The sequence below is a fragment of the Tamandua tetradactyla genome, chromosome 4 (genome assembly GCF_023851605.1).
Source record: "Tamandua tetradactyla isolate mTamTet1 chromosome 4, mTamTet1.pri, whole genome shotgun sequence".
Taxonomy (NCBI): Eukaryota; Metazoa; Chordata; class Mammalia; order Pilosa; family Myrmecophagidae; genus Tamandua; species Tamandua tetradactyla.
In genome coordinates, this window is record NC_135330.1 from 33,933,226 (window position 1) to 33,949,234 (window position 16,009).

The 16,009-nt window shown below is 37.6% G+C and overlaps 1 protein-coding gene across 5 annotated transcripts in view; it reads left to right on the plus strand.

Annotated features, from left to right (window-relative positions):
- Positions 1-16,009, plus strand: part of AXDND1 (axonemal dynein light chain domain containing 1) — a 259,424-nt gene that overhangs the window by 100,614 nt on the left and 142,801 nt on the right. The gene's annotated exons all lie outside the window — the stretch shown is intronic.

A 16,009-nucleotide genomic window follows, 5' to 3' on the forward strand; every position in this document is an offset into this window, starting at 1 on the left:
GGGGCTGTGACTCTCAGCTTTTGTGATTGAGGTTAGAGTTTGTTCATTTGACCTAGAATTCTTTTGCTTAAAATCAAATAAGAGTTTAGTAGATTGTCCATGCATTTCACTTCTAGGTACCCCATGATCAGCCAGCCAATCCCTTAAGTCTCAGCAAATAGTTTATTCTGATTACTGTTTTGACTCTGCTGTCCATTACAGTAACCATGCCACTTTATCTTTGGCATTTAAAGACTGCCATTTGCTTCCTGCCAATCTGGGATAAGATCATCTCCATTTTGCTTAATAATCCAAATTCTGTGGCAGCAGTTCCCACAATAATATCTCACCTACAGAGAGGAGCAACCCCAAAGCTCTTCAGCGATGATAGAACTATTCTCACAAATTTATTCCTTACAGTTCTGGTAAAAGTGTGTCTTCTGGACATTCCTAGGGCATGTGAGCAGGTCTTCCATGATAAATCTATTCTAACATTCCAATTTCTCTAAGCCTGTGAATCCCATCCTCTGCATTATTCTAGGGTAGTTCTGGAATTTTGACCTCAGATAATGTAGGTCACATTTTGATCCATGCTTCAGCTAACCACATGAACTCTTAGAGCGCTTTATACCCCTTTGAACTACAACACTGAATCCAGAATCTCTGCTTAGTGGGCCCATATCGATAAGTTCAGCCTGGTACAACTTTATTTTCCTTCCACCATTATCCCATACCATTAATATCCATTCCCATAGATATTTCCTTGATTTCTGTCTATATAAATTGGAAAAATCTTGCAGTACTTTTTGGAATATGGTATACCTCCCCATGGATCACAGTTTGTACCTCACCTTTCAGGACTGAGACTTTAGTCTAGTTATAGGTCTGGAAGGAAAGAGGGGTGGGTGGGGTCAGTCATGAGAGGAATTATCAGAGTCTTACAAGCTAACTACTTCAGGGCATCCCATTATAGTTTCATCCGGTGACCAGGGTTAATCTCTTCAGAAGGAGTTATGGGGCTGTTTCCTCAGGGGGAGTTATGGATTTATTAGTAACAGGGAGGCAGGATGGCTGATTCCTCAGGGCAAACATTTACAAGATTATCTGACAAAGAACACTAAGCAGAATCTAAAAGTTTCAATGCCCCCACCATCATCACTATCAGCTTATACATCCTCATTCCAGTTTTCAGGATTCCATTCCTTTCAAGATCTGTGTGCTCACCTCACAAGCAGATATCTTGCAAGCTTAGGAACTCAATTTACATTGTAAATAAGCCAGTTGCACAATGAGACTTCGGGTCTGGTTTTCAGAAATCTCATGTTTGCAGCTACAAGAATTAAGAGTTTCTTTCAGGGCATGCATAGAAACTTTCATGTCCTTCATACCATGCTCGAGCTAGAAATTTAAAGCCATGAGCTCATCCCTTTCTTTAACAACTGCTTCCAGCATATTTAAGAACAAGCAGGCAACATTGTTATACTTTTTAACTCCACAAAACTCTTAAGTTATCAAATACGTTGTCATCCAGAGCCTTATGTCTTATAAGCATTTGGGTAGTAATGTCCAGTGGTGGTATTTTGTGGTCTTTCTATTGGCAGTTCACGCTATGGACTATCAGTACCATCTTGAACACTGGAAATTTTGTGTTTTACAGTTCTATGTTGTCATTGTTTTAAAATTTATTGGTAAGGGCGGGCCACAGTGACTCAGTAGGCAGAGTTCTTGCCTGCCATGCTCGAGACCCGGATTCAATTCCTGGTGCCTGCCCATGCAAAAAAAAAAAAGAAATTATTGGCAAAATAGATAACAACCTAAAATTCAAGGATGTCAAATACGTTTACATTGTTGTACTACCATCACTACCATCTTTCACCAAAACTTTCCCATCATCCAAGCAGACACTATATTAACTCCCTATTCGTTACTCCTACTACTGACTTTGTAATCTATATTCTAATTTCTAACTCTATGAATTTGCATATTCTAATTATTTCATATAAGTGAGATCAGACAGTATTTGTACTTTTGTGTCTGGCTTATTTCATTCAATGTGATGTCTTCAAGGTTCATCCATGTTGTAGCATGTAACTTCATTCCTTGTTAAACAGCTGAATAGTTTCATTGCATGTATATACTATGTTTTGTTTATCCATTCTTCATTGATAGACACTTAGGTTTGTTTTGTCTTTTGCCTATTGTGAGTAATGCTGCTATGAACATTGGTTGCAAATATCTTTTCAAATTCCAGCTTTCAATTCTTTTGCTTATGAACCTAGAAATATTATTCACCTGTAAAAAGTAATAAGTCCTGATGCATGAGACCATATGGATGAAACTTGAGGACATTATGTTGAGTGAAATAAGCCAGACACAAAAGGAAAAATATTGTATGATCTCACTGATATGAACTAATTATAATCATCAAACTCAGAGGTAGACTCTAGGATATAGTCACCAGGAAATAGGTAGGTGTTAGAGATGGGGAATTGATGCTTGACTTGTACAGAATTTCTATTTAGGGTGACATTAAAAGTTTGGAAATTGATGGTGGTAATAGTAGCTCATTATTGTGAGTGTATTCAACAGCACTGAACTATATATATAGGTAATTGTGGGTAAATGAGATACTTTAGGATGCATATATTACTAGAAGAAAAATTAAAATATAACATAGGACTGTATAGCACAGTGAACCCCATTGTAATGATAGACTAGAGTAAATAGAACAAGTATAAGAATGCTCTTTTAAGGGTTATAACAAGTGTATGATACTAATATAAGGTAGTATTAATAGAGTAGCATATGGGAAAGTGCACTTAATATAAATAATGGATGATAGAACTATTGTAATAAAGGTAGCTGCTGTTAAAAAATATTACAATTATTAAAAAGCACTGTCACCACTAGTAACAAGCGTTTCACTCCAATGCAAGATGTTGGCAGTGGGATGGTATATGGGAGTCCTGTGTTCTATGCATGATTGTTTTGTAAACTCCCAACTTCTCTAATAAAAAAAATACAAGGATTAGATTAAAAAAATAAATTGGTCATAGATGTGAGGATTTATTTCTGCTCTCTTAATTCTAGTATACTGGTCTATATGTCTCATCTTATATGTTATTCAAGTGCTATGCTATTTGGTTATTTTTTAATTTTATTTTATTTTACATAGGCAGGCACCATGAATCAAACCCAGGTCTCTGACATGGCAGGCGAGAACTCTGCCATTGAGCCCCCCTGGACCCCCTGATATTTGTTTAATATAGCTTTTAAAATGCAATTTTATTGAGATATATTTATTCACCCTATAATCATCCAAAATGTACAATCAGTGGTTCACAGTATTATCATATAGTTGTACATTCATCCCCACAATCAATTTTGGAACATTTTCATTGCTCAGAAAAATACATATAAGAATAAAAATTAAAATGAAAATGAAAAAAAACACCCAAAACATCCCATGCTCCTTACTCCCTAATATTTATTTACTTTTTGTCCTTGTGTTTTTACTCATCTGTCCATACACTGGTTAAAGGGAATGTCAGCCACAAGGTTTTCATAATGATACGGTCACACTGTAAAAGCTATATAGTCATATAATCATCTTCAAGAATCAAGGCTACTAGAATATAGTTCAACAGTTTCAGATATTTCCTTCTAAACATTCTAATCCATAGTACAAAAATAACGTCCAGAATGACCTCTTGACTCTATTTGTAATCTCTCAGCCACTGAAACTTTATTTCATCTCTCTTCCCCCTTTTGGTCAAGAAGTTATTCTCAATACCACAATGCCAGGGCTAGGCTCATCCCTGGGAGTCATGTCCCACACTTTCAGGTAGATTTACACCCCTGGGAATAATATCCCATGTAGGAGGAGAAGGCAGTGGGTTTAACCTGCCTAGTTGGTTTTGAGAGAGAGAGGCCACATCTGAGCAAAAAAGGTTTTCTGGATGTGGCTCTAGACATAACTATAAGCAGGTTTGGCTTCTCCTCTGCAGGAATAAATTTCATAAGGGCAAGCACCAAGATTGAGGGCTCAGTCTATTAAATTGGTAGTCTCCCATGTTTGTAAGAATATCTGGAATTCCCCAGGTTGGGGTATTTAATATTTCTACATTTTCCCCTAGTCCCTCAAGGGGGCTTTGCTACTTTTTTGTTCTCGGCCCAGATTATTCTGGGATGTATCGGGGCATCACACTAACCTGTACAAACCAATATGATCTCACTCCCTATTCAAGGTTCCATGTTATTATGATGTTCAAATAAACTGACCATGCAAGTTAAATCAGATAGTTTGCTATAGAAAATATAAATTTTGCACCGAATAAATATCTCTTCTTTTGGTCTCACACAGAAGTTGAAGTTTTAAGACATAGTCAATGCCATTGTCTACCCTTTAGTCTGATTTACCTTAGTCCTAACCAAATCTTCTTCATTTGTATCTCTAATTGAACTCTAATCTCTTTTTTAGCTTTTTATACAGTTGGTATATGGGGTAATACTGACTTGTATAGCTATTGAACTCTAGCCCCAGTCTCAGGTGTCACACAGAAACCCAAATTTCCAGGGACTGACTAGATTATACACAAAGAGCTCAGCATTTCAGAATTTAGAAATAACCATTACAACTCTGGAATTGAGGTGACTTCTGTAAGAGCTTATAGTCTAGAAACCTTTGCAGTAAGACTTTCCCTGATAACCTATGCTCTTGGGTTCAATTCTTAGAGTTTGCACATTATGCTTAGTCCATTATTAGTGAAGCATTAAAATGTTCATCTTTTTGTTTCTGGCTTATTTCACTCAACATACTGGCCTTAAGGTCCATTCACCTATTTGCAAGCCTCACAACTTCATTCTTTCTTGCAGCCCCTCAATCTTCCATTGTATGTATAGACCACAGTTTGCCCTTCCGGTCAGTTGATGTATCCTTAGGCTACCTCTATCCATTGAAAATTGTGAATACTGCTGCCATAAACACCAGTGTACAAATGTCCATTCATGTCCCTGCTTTCAGTTCTTCCAAGTATAGACCTAAAAATGGGGTTGCTGGATCATATAGTAACTCTATACTTAGTCTCTTGGTGAACCATAACACTACCCTCCAGATGGGCTGCACTATTCTACATCTCTACCAGCAGTGAATAAAGAACAGTACATCCCACTCTCCACATTTTCTCCAGCACTTGTATCTTTTTATTTATTTTTAAACAGTTTTATTCATGCATCATATATAACCAGTGGTTCCTTGTATAATCACTTATTTATGCATTTACGACCACAACCTATATGAGGACATTTCCATTTCTTCTCCAAAGAAAGATGAAGAGGAAGAAAAAAAAACAAAAAGAAGATTAAAATAAAAATAAAATAAAAAGGAGAAACAGCAACACTAAGAATCCCATACCCTTCACTTATATCCCCCTCTTATTGACATTTAGGTTTGGCATATTGCCTTTATTGCCGTTATTGGAAGTATATTTCAATGTTACTGTTAACTGTAGATTGTAGTTTGCATTGATTGTATTTTTTCCATATACTTTTCCATTTTAAACACCTTATAGTATTTACACTCATTTGTTTTCCCTCATGTCAAAGCATACTTATATTTGTACATTTCTATCTTTCTTTATTTAATATTTTATATTGTGAAATATGACATATATACAAACAACAAGTTTCAAAGTACATTGTTACAAGTAGTTATAGAACAAATTTCAAAGTATGGTTTGGGTTGCAGTTCTACAATTTTAGGTTTTTCCTTCTATCTGCTCCAAGACACTGGAGACTAAAAGAACTATCGATATAATGATTCAGCAGTCATACTCATTTGTTAAATCCTATCTTCTCTGTTATAACACCTTCCTCTCCATGTATTCTTTTTTTTCTATCAGTTTTTAAATTTTTAAAAAATATAACAACAAACCCGAACATTCTTAACATATGATCTTTCTGTTCTACATATATAATCAGTAATTCACAATATCATCACATAGTTGCATATTAATCATCATGATCATTTCTTAGAACATTTGCATCAATTCAGAAAAAGAAATAAAAAGAAAACAGAAAAAAATTCATACATACCATACCCCTTACCCCTCCCTTTCATTGATCACTAGAATTTCAATCTATTAAATTTATTTTAACATTTGTTCCCCCTATTATTTATTTTTATTCCATGTTTTACTTATCTGTTGATAAGGTAGATAAAAGAAGCATCAGACACAAGGTTTTCACAATCACACAGTCACATTGTGAAAGCTGTATCAATATACAATCATCTTAAAAAAACATGGCTACTGGAACGCAGCTCTACATTTTCAGGCAGTTCCCTCCAGACTCTCTATTACATCTTGACTAAGAAGGTAATATCTACTTATTGCATAAGAATAACTTCCAGGATAACCTCTTGACTCTGTTTGGAATCTCTCAGCCATTGACACTTTATTATGTCTCATTTCACTCCTCCCCCTTTTGGTCTGGAAGGTTTTCTCAATCCCTTGATGCTGAGTCGCAGTTCCTTCTAGGATTTCTATCCTACGTTGCTGGGAAGGTCCACACCCCTGGGAGTCATGTCCCACGTAGAGAGGGGGAGGGCAGTGAGTATGCTTGCTGTGTTGGCTGGAGAGAGAGGCCACATCTGAGCAACAAAAGAGGTTCTCTTGGGGGGTGACTCTGAGGCCTACTTTTAAGTACGCTTGACCTATCCTTTGCAGAGTTAAGTTTCATATGAACAAACCCCAAGACTGGGGACTCAGCCTGTTGCTTTGGTTGTCCCCACTGCTTGTGAGAATATCAAGTACTCTCCTCAAGGGGGAGTTGAATTTCCCCCCTTTCTCACCATTCCCACAAGGGGACTTTCCAAATACTTTTTTACTCACTGTTCAAATCACTCTGGGGTTTATTGGGGCATCACTCTGGACAAACCTACAAAATCTTATGCTCTATTCAAGGTTCCATGGACTTATGGAGTTCAATTAAGCTCTCCACATAAGTTATATCAGGAGCTGCACTAGTCAAAATATAAATTTTATACCAAATAATAAATTTTGCTTTAGTCTCGCAGGTAAGTTAAAATTTTAAAATATTAATTACCATCTATTTTCAACATCCTGCAGTAATGACCTTCCTTTGTTCTTCCTCATGCAAAAACATTTTTAAATTTGTACATTTAGTCACTTTCATTATACACTCTAGGCACTCCTAGATTATACCATCTCAGTTTTTATCATCTATCTCTTTCTGATTTCATTTGTGCTCCCAGGCCTCCTCCCTCTATCATTCTCACATTCAACTTCATTCGTGTTCTAACATAATTGCATTACAGTTAGGTAGGAGTGTGCTATTCATTTCTGAGTTTTTACAATTAGTCCTGTTGCACAATCTGTATCCCTTCATCTCTGATTACCCAATATCTTACGCTATTTCTATCTCCTGATGGTCTTTGTTACCAACGAAATTCTCCAAGTTTATTCACTAATGTCAATTCTTATCAGTGAGACCATGCAATATTTGTCCTTTGGTTTCTGGCTAATCTCACTCAGCATAATGTCCTCAAGGTCCATCCTTATTGTTACATACTTCATAACTTTATCCTGCCTTACAGCTGCATAATATTCCGCCATATGTATATACCACAGCTTGTTTAGACACTTATCTGTTGATAGACATTTTGGCTGTTTCCATCTCTTTGCAATTGTAAATAATACTGCTATAAACATTGGTGTGCAAATGTCCGTTTGTGCCCTTACCCTCATACCCTCATGTCCTCTGAGTAGATACCTAGCAATGGTATTGCTGGGTCATACCGCAATTCTTTATTTAGCTCCCTGAGTACCTGCAAAGCTGCCTTACACAGCAGTTGTACCATTTGACATTCCTACCAACAGTGATAAGTGTACCTCTTTCTCCACATCCTCTCCAGCACTTGTCGTTTTCTGTTTTATTGATAATGGCCATTCTGGTGGGTGTGAGGTGATATCTCATTGTGGTTTTGATTTGCATTTCCCTAATAGCCAGGGAAGTTGAGCATCTTTTCATGTACCTTTTTGCCATTTGTATTTCCTCTTTTGAGAAGTGTCTGTTCAAGTCTTTTGCCCATTTTGTAATTGGGTTGTCTGTCTTTTTGTTGTTGAGTTAACAGTCTCTTTATATATTCTGGAGACTAGACCTTCACCTGATATATTGTTTCCAAATATTTTCTCCAATTGTGTAGGCTGTCTTTTTACTTTCTTGACAAAGTTCTTTGATGCACAAATGTGTTTAATTTTGAGGAGTTCCCATTTCTTTCTTTCTTCAGTGCTCTTGCTTTGAGTGCAAGGTCTATAAAACTGCTTCCATGTATAAGATTTATAAGATATTTCCCTACATTTTCCTCTGTTTTATGGTCTTAGACCTAATGTTATAGGTCTTTCATCCATTTTGAGTTAACTTTTGTATAGGATGTGAGATACGGGTCATCTTGCATTCTTTTGCATATGAATATCCAGTTCTCTAGGCACCATTTATTGAAGAGAGACTGTTCTGTCCCAGGTGAGTTGGCTTGATTGCCTTATCAAAGTTCAATTGTCCATAGATGAGAGGGTCTATATCTGAATACTCTATTCGATTCCATTGGTCAATATATCTATCTTTATGCCAGTTCCATGCTGTTTTGACCACTGTGACTTCCTAATATGCCTTAAAGTCAGGCAGTATGAGACCTCCTGCTTCAATTTTTTTTCCTCAGGATACTTTTAGCAATTTGGGGCACCCTGCCCTTCCAGATACATATGCTTACTTGTTTTTCTATTTCTGAAAAGTAAGTTGTTGGGATTTTGATTGGTATTGCATTGAATCTGTAAATCAATTTAGGTAGGATTGACATCTTAACTGTATTTAGTCTTCCAATCCATGAACATGGTATGCCCTTCCATCTATTTAGGTCTTCTGTGATTTCTTTTAACAGTTTCTTGTAGTTTTCTTTGTATAGGTCTTTTGTCTCTTTAGTTAAATTTATTCCTAAGTATTTTATTCTTTTAGTTGCAATTGTAAATGGAATTCATGTCTTGATTTCCCCCTCAGCTTGTTCATTACTAGTGTATAGAAACACTGCAGATTTTTGAATGTTGATCTTGTAACTTGCCACTTTGCTGTACTTGTTTATTAGCTCTAGTAGTTTTGCTGTGGATTTTTCAGGGTTTTCGACGTATAGTATCATATCATCTGCAAACAGTGATAGTTTTACTTCTTCCTTTCCAATTTTGATGCCTTGTATTTCTTTTTCTTGCCTAATTGCTCTGGCTAGAACTTCCAACACGATGTTGAATAACAGTGGTGATAGTGGACATCCTTGTCTTGTTCCTGATCTTAGGGGGAAAGTTTTCAATTTTTCCCCATTGAGGATGATATTAGCTGTGGGTTTTTCATATATTCCCTTTATCATTTCAAGGAAGTTCCCTTTTATTCCTATCCTTTGAAGTGTTTTCAACAGAAAAGGATGTTGAATCTTGTCAAATGCCTTCTCTGCATCAATTGAGATGATCACGTGATATTTGTGCTTTGATTTGTTGATATGGTGTATTACATTAATTGATTTTCTTATGTTGAACCATCCTTGCATACCTGGGATGAATCCTACTTGGTCATGATGTATAATTCTTTTAATGTGCTGCTGGATTCGATTTGCTAGAATTTTATTGAGGATTTTTGCATCTATATTCATTAGAGAGATTGGTCTGTAGTTTTCTTTTTTTGTAATATCTTTGCCTGGTTTTGGTATGAGGGTGATGTTGGCTTCGTAGAATGAATTAGGTAGCTTTCCCTCCACTTCAATTTTTTTTGAACAGTTTGAGCAGGGTTGGTACCAATTCTTTCTGGAATGTTTGGTAGAACTCACATGTGAAGCCATCTGGTCCTGGACTTTTCTTTTTGGGAAGCTTTTTAATGACTGATTCAATTTCTTTACTTGTGATTGGTTTGTTGAGGTCATCTGTTTCTTCTTGAGTCAAAGTTGGTTGTTCATGCCTTTCTAGGAAGTTGTCCATTTCATCTACATTGTTGTATTTATTAGCATAAAGTTGTTCATAGTATCCTGTTATTACCTCCTTTATTTCTGTGAGGTCAGTGGTTATTTCTCCTCTTCCATTTCTGATCTTATTTATTTGCGTCCTCTCTTCTTCTTCTTTTTGTCAATCTTGCTAAGGGCCCGTCAATCTTATTGATTTTCTCATAGAACCAACTTCTGGTCTTATTGATTTTCTCTATTGTTTTCATGTTCTCAATTTCATTTATTTCTGCTCTAATCTTTGTTATTTCTTTCCTTTTGCTTGCTTTGGGGTTAGTTTGCTATTCTTTCCCCAGTTCTTCCAAGTAGACAGTTAATTCCCCAATTTTTGCTCTTTCTTCTTTTTAAATATAGGCATTTAGGGCAGTAAATTTCCCTCTTAGCACTGCCTTTGCTGCATCCCATAAGTTTTGATATGTTGTGTTTTCATGTTCATTCACCTCGAGATATTTACTGATTTCTCTTGTAATTTATTCCTTGACCCACTGGTTGTTTAAGAGTGTGTTGTTGAGCCTCCACATATTTGTGAATTTTCTGGCACTCTGCTTATAATTGATTTCCAACTTCATTCCTTTATGATATGAGAAAGTGTTGTGTATGATTTCAATCTTTTTAAAATTGTTGAGACTTGCTTTGTGACCCAACGTATGGTCTATCTTTGAGAATGATCCATGAGCACTTGAGAAAAAGGTGTATCCTGCTGTTGTGGGGTGTAATGTCCTATAAATGTCTGTTAAGTCTAGCTCATTTCTTGTAATATTCAAATTCTCTGTTTCTTTATTGATCCTCTGTCTAGATGGTCTGTCCATTGATGAGAGTGGGGAATTGAAGTCTCCAACTCTTATGGTAGATGTGTCTATTACCCTTTTCAGTATTTGCAGTGTTTGCCTCAATATTTTGGGGCATTCTGGTTCGGTGCATAAATATTTATGATTGTTATGTCTTCTTGTTGAATTGTTCCTTTTATTAGTAGATAGTATCCTTCTTTGTCTTTTTAATTGTTTTACATTTGAAGTCTAATTTGTTGGATATTAGTATAGCTACTCCTGCTCTTTTCTGGTTGTTATTTGCATGAAATATCTTTTCCCAACCTTTCACGTTCAACCTATGTTTATCTTTGGGTCTAAGATGTGTTTCCTGTAGACAGCATATAGAGGGATCCTGTTTTTTAATCCATTCTGCCAGTCTATGTCTTTTGATTGGGGAATTCAGTCCATTAACATTCAGTGTTATTACTGTTTGGGTAGTACTTTCCTCTACCATTTTGCCTTTTGTATTTTATATGTCATATCTAAATTTTCCTTCTTTCTACACTCTTCTCCACACCTCTCTCTTCTGTCTTTTCATATCTGCCTCTAGTGCTCCCTTTAGTATTTCTTGCAGAGCTGGTCTCTTGGTCACAAATTCTCTCAGTGACTTTTTGTCTGAAAATGTTTTAATTTCTCCCTCATTTTTGAAGGACAGTTTTGCTGGATATAGAATTCTTGGTTGGAAGTTTTTCTCTTTTAGTAATTTAAATATATCATCCCACTGTCTTCTTGCCTCCATGGTTTCTGCTGAGAAATCTACACATAGTCTTATTGGGTTTCCCTTGTATGTGATGGATTGCTTCTGTCTTGCTGCTTTCAAGATCCTCTCTTTCTCTTTGACCTCTGACATTCTGACTAGTAATTGTCTTGGAGAACGTCTATTTGGATCTATTCTCTTTGGGGTGTGTTGCACTTCTTCAATCTGTAATTTTAGGTCTTTCATAAGAGTTGGGAAATTTTCAGTGATAATTTCTTCCATTAGTTTTTCTCCTCCTTTTCCCTTCTCTTCTCCTTCTGGGACACCCACAACACGTATATTTGTGTGCTTCATATTATCATTCAATTCCCTGAGTCCCTGCTCAAAATTTTCCATTCTTTTCCCTATAGTTTCTGTTTCTTTTTGGATTTCAGATGTTCCATCCTCCAGTTTACTAATCCAAACCTCTGTCTCTTGAAATCTACCATTGTAGGTTTCCACTGTTCTTTTCATCTCTTCTACTGTATCTTTCATTCCCATAAATTCTGTGATTTTTGTTTTCATACTTTCCATTTCTTCTTTTGTTCCTTCCTTCCTTCTTCATGTCCTTCCTCAATTCATTGATTTGGTTTTTGATGGGGTTTTCCATTTCTGTTCTTATATTCTGAATTAGTTGTTTCAGCTCCTGTATCTCATTTGACCTATTGGTTTGTTCCTTTGACTGGTCCATATCTTCAATTTTCCTGGTGTGATTTGTTATTTTTTGCTGACATCTAGACATTTAATTACCTTTATTAGTTTATTCTGGAGATTGCTTTCACTTATCTTTCCTAGGGTTTTCTTGCTAGATGAGTTTGTTGTCTATCTGTTCTTTGACCTTCAGTTCAGCTTTTTCTGGACCATTAGCTTAGATTTTATTTAACAGAGCAGAATTTTTCAGTTCTTGTTTCTTGCCCTGCCTGTATGGTGCCTTCCCCCCACCCCCACCCTTAGGAGGTTCTACTTAGGTATTATGGACCACAGCCAGATTTTCCCAGACCAAACTGACCTCCTATCAGGAGGAAAGAGTCACCTGTGTCAGTTTTTCCTGAGGGTGAGACCCAGCAGGTCGAAAGACTTTCCTATGAAGTCTCTGGACTCTGTGTTTTTGCTATCCTGCCCAGTATGTGTTGCTTTTCTGCCTGTTGGTCCCACCAGCATAAGGTGATGTGGTACCTTTAACTTCAGCAGCCTCTCCCTGCTGGGGGCATGGTGGAGACAGAGGAGGGGTTGTAGGCTGAGGCTTTAATCACTTCAGTTTTTCAAACCCTGGGGTGAGTTCCTTGAGCGAAGGTATCCACCTGAGCTGGGCCTCACCCCTCGCTTGGGGAAGGCACACCTCCAGACAAGCTCTCAAAGAAGCTTGTTTCTGCCCATGCCAGGGGCATTGGCAGTCTGAGAAGCCCTGCCACTGTATCCAAAGTCAGTCAATTCTTTGTAGAAACACAGCCACAAAAAAGAAAGAGAAAAATCCTTCTCAGACCAGGACCCCCATTCCTTGGGTTTGTCAATCAAGAACATAAGTTGGTATGTTGCTTTGTGTACCTTCAGATCCTGTGTGCCCCCTCCTTTCCTTCAGGGCCCAGACCCTTTCAAGTATGTGCTATCCAATCCAAAAAACGTGTTTCTTTTCTTTTTTTAATTTTTCCATCAGCCCTGCCCCCTCGGCACTGGGGTGAAAATCAGCAATCTCTGCTTTGATGAGGTTCAGCTGTTCTGGGGGCCTATTTTTAGTAGTCAGAATTTGTGAATTAATTCCACAATTTGAGCTTAGTTGGGCTCAGTCCCTGCTGTAGGTAAAGTTCCTTTCCTTTCCCCTCTGGGAAGCAGCCTGTGGGGGGAGGGTACTGGCTGTCACGGCTTGGGGAACTCACAGTTCTGGGTGGGCTTGTAGCCGGTCCAGCTGGTCCAGATTGGGGTGTGCTGTGTGTCTTGTCACTGATGTGGCCCCAGCAGTTGTTCTGTACTTTTCCTGGCTATTTAGTAGCTGTTCTGGTGGATGAACTAAATCCCACACCTTGCTAAGCCACTATCTTGGCATTCAAGACTTTATTTGTACATTTAATCACCATCACTGACCACTCTAGGTTTCACTAAGTTACACACTTCCAGTCTTTATCTTCTATCTTTCTTTCTGGTGTCATTCATGCCCCTAGCCTTCCTTTTCCAACCATGCTCACTCTCATCTTTGTTCAGTGTACTTATAATATTGTGCTACCATGAGATATCACTGTACTATCCATTTCTGGATCTATACAATCAATCCTGTTGAACATTCTGTACTCCTTCAGCACCAAATGCCCTTATCTCTAACCTCTTTCTATTTTCTGAAAACCTGTATTCTTAACTTTAAATCTCAAACTTCACTCATTAATGTTAGTTCATATTAATGAGACCATACAGTATTTGTTCTTTTGTTTCTGGCTAATTTCAATCAATGTAATGTCCTCAAGTTTCATCACCTTGTTGCATTCTTCATTACTTTATTCTTTCTTACCACTGCATAATATCCCATTGTATGTATATACTGCAGTTTGTTTATCCACTTCTCTATTGATGGACATTTAAACAGTTTCCTTTTCTTGGCAATCATGAATAATGCTGCTGTAAACATCAGTGTTCAAATGTCCATTCATGTCCCTACCTTCAGTTCCTCTGAATATGTACCTAGTTGTATTAATTTGTTAATTGCTGCTGTAATGTAATATACCAGAAATAGGTTGACTTTCATAAAGGGAATTTATTGTTACAAGTTTACAGTTCTATGGCCATAAAAATGTCCAAACTAAGGCATCCAGAGAAAGATACCTTGCCTCAAAAAATGCTGATGGCATCCAAACACCTCTGTCAGCTGGGAAGGCATGTGGCTGGTATCTGCTGGTCCTTTGGCTTCTGGTTTTAAACAGTTTTCCTGAGGGTATTTCCTTTCTGCATCTCCAAATGTATCTGTGTATGTCAACTCTGAAGCAACTCCAAAATGTTTCCCCCTTTAAAGGACTTCAATAAACTAATCAAGACCCACTTTTAATGGGTGGAGACACGTGTCCTTCTAAAAGGTCACATACACAATTGGGTGTGTTACATCTCCATGGAAACAATCCAAAATTTCCATCCTACAATATTGTGCTAATTTGTTAGCTGCCAGAATGTGATATACCAGAACTGGAATGGCTTTTATAAAAAGGGAATTTAGTAAGTTCTAAGCCTGTAAATATGTCCAAACTATGGCATCCAGGGAAAGATACCTTAAGTCAAGGAAGTTCAATGGATCAGAAGTACCTCCATCAGCTGGGAAATCATGTGTCTGGCATCTGCAGGTTCCTTGCCCCTGGTCTCTGTTGCTTTCAGCCTCCATTCCTGTGGGGGTTCCTCACTTGGCTTCTCTGGTCTGGCATTCATCTCTTGGCTTCTCTTGCCTCTGTCCATGTTCTGGCTTGCTTAACATCTCATGGTGATGTCTGCTGAGCTCCAAGCATCTCCAAACATCCATGTCTCTGTTCTCTGAAGCAACAGTTTACTAAGCATGTACATCTGCTCTCTCAGCTCTGAGGCTTCTGTCATTTCTGTAGGCCCTGTCATTTTTGGCTCTCTCCAAAATGTTTCCTCTTTTAAAGGATTCCAATAACCTGGAATGGGTGGAGCCATGCCTCCATCTAATCAAAAGGTCATAATCACAACTGGTTGTGTTGCATCTCCATGAAGATAATCTAATAAAAGTTTTTCAGCCTACAGTATTGAATCAGGATTAAAAGAAACTACTGACTCCACAAGATACAGTATTGAGTCAGGATTAAAGCATGGCTTTTATGGGGGTATATAAGACTTTCAAACTGGCACAAATATTGAACCAGGATTAAAGGACATGCCTTCTCTGGGGTACAAAATACTTTAAAACCAGCACATTCTGCCCTCTGGATCCCCAAAAGATATGGTCTTTCATATACAAAATACATTCATTCCATTAAAATATCACAAAGCCTTAAACCATTTCAGTGACAATAGAAATACAATATAAAGTAAAAAATGGTACAAAACCTCATCAGAGTCAGTTGCAGGCATGGTCTGTGCTAAGGCAAAATTCTCCTATCTATGGACCTGTAAAACTCAGAACAAGTTATCTGCTGCCAATAAACAAAAGAGGGACAGTCATGGGATAAAAATCACATTTCCATAGGTAGAAATTGGGATGAATACAGGGGTCACCAGACCAAAACAATTCTGAAAACCTGCAGGACAAACTCCATTAGATTTCAAAGTCTGAGAGTCATTTATCATCCTCGGGGCTTTATGAAATGGCAGTCCCACCATTTCCAAGGACTTAGGCAGTGGTCCTGCTCTCTGCAAGTGCTGGGGTTACAATACTAGGGTAATTGCGGAGACCGCCATTTTCTTGGGGCCACCCTATCCAAGCATCAGGGAAGCACCTGAGTT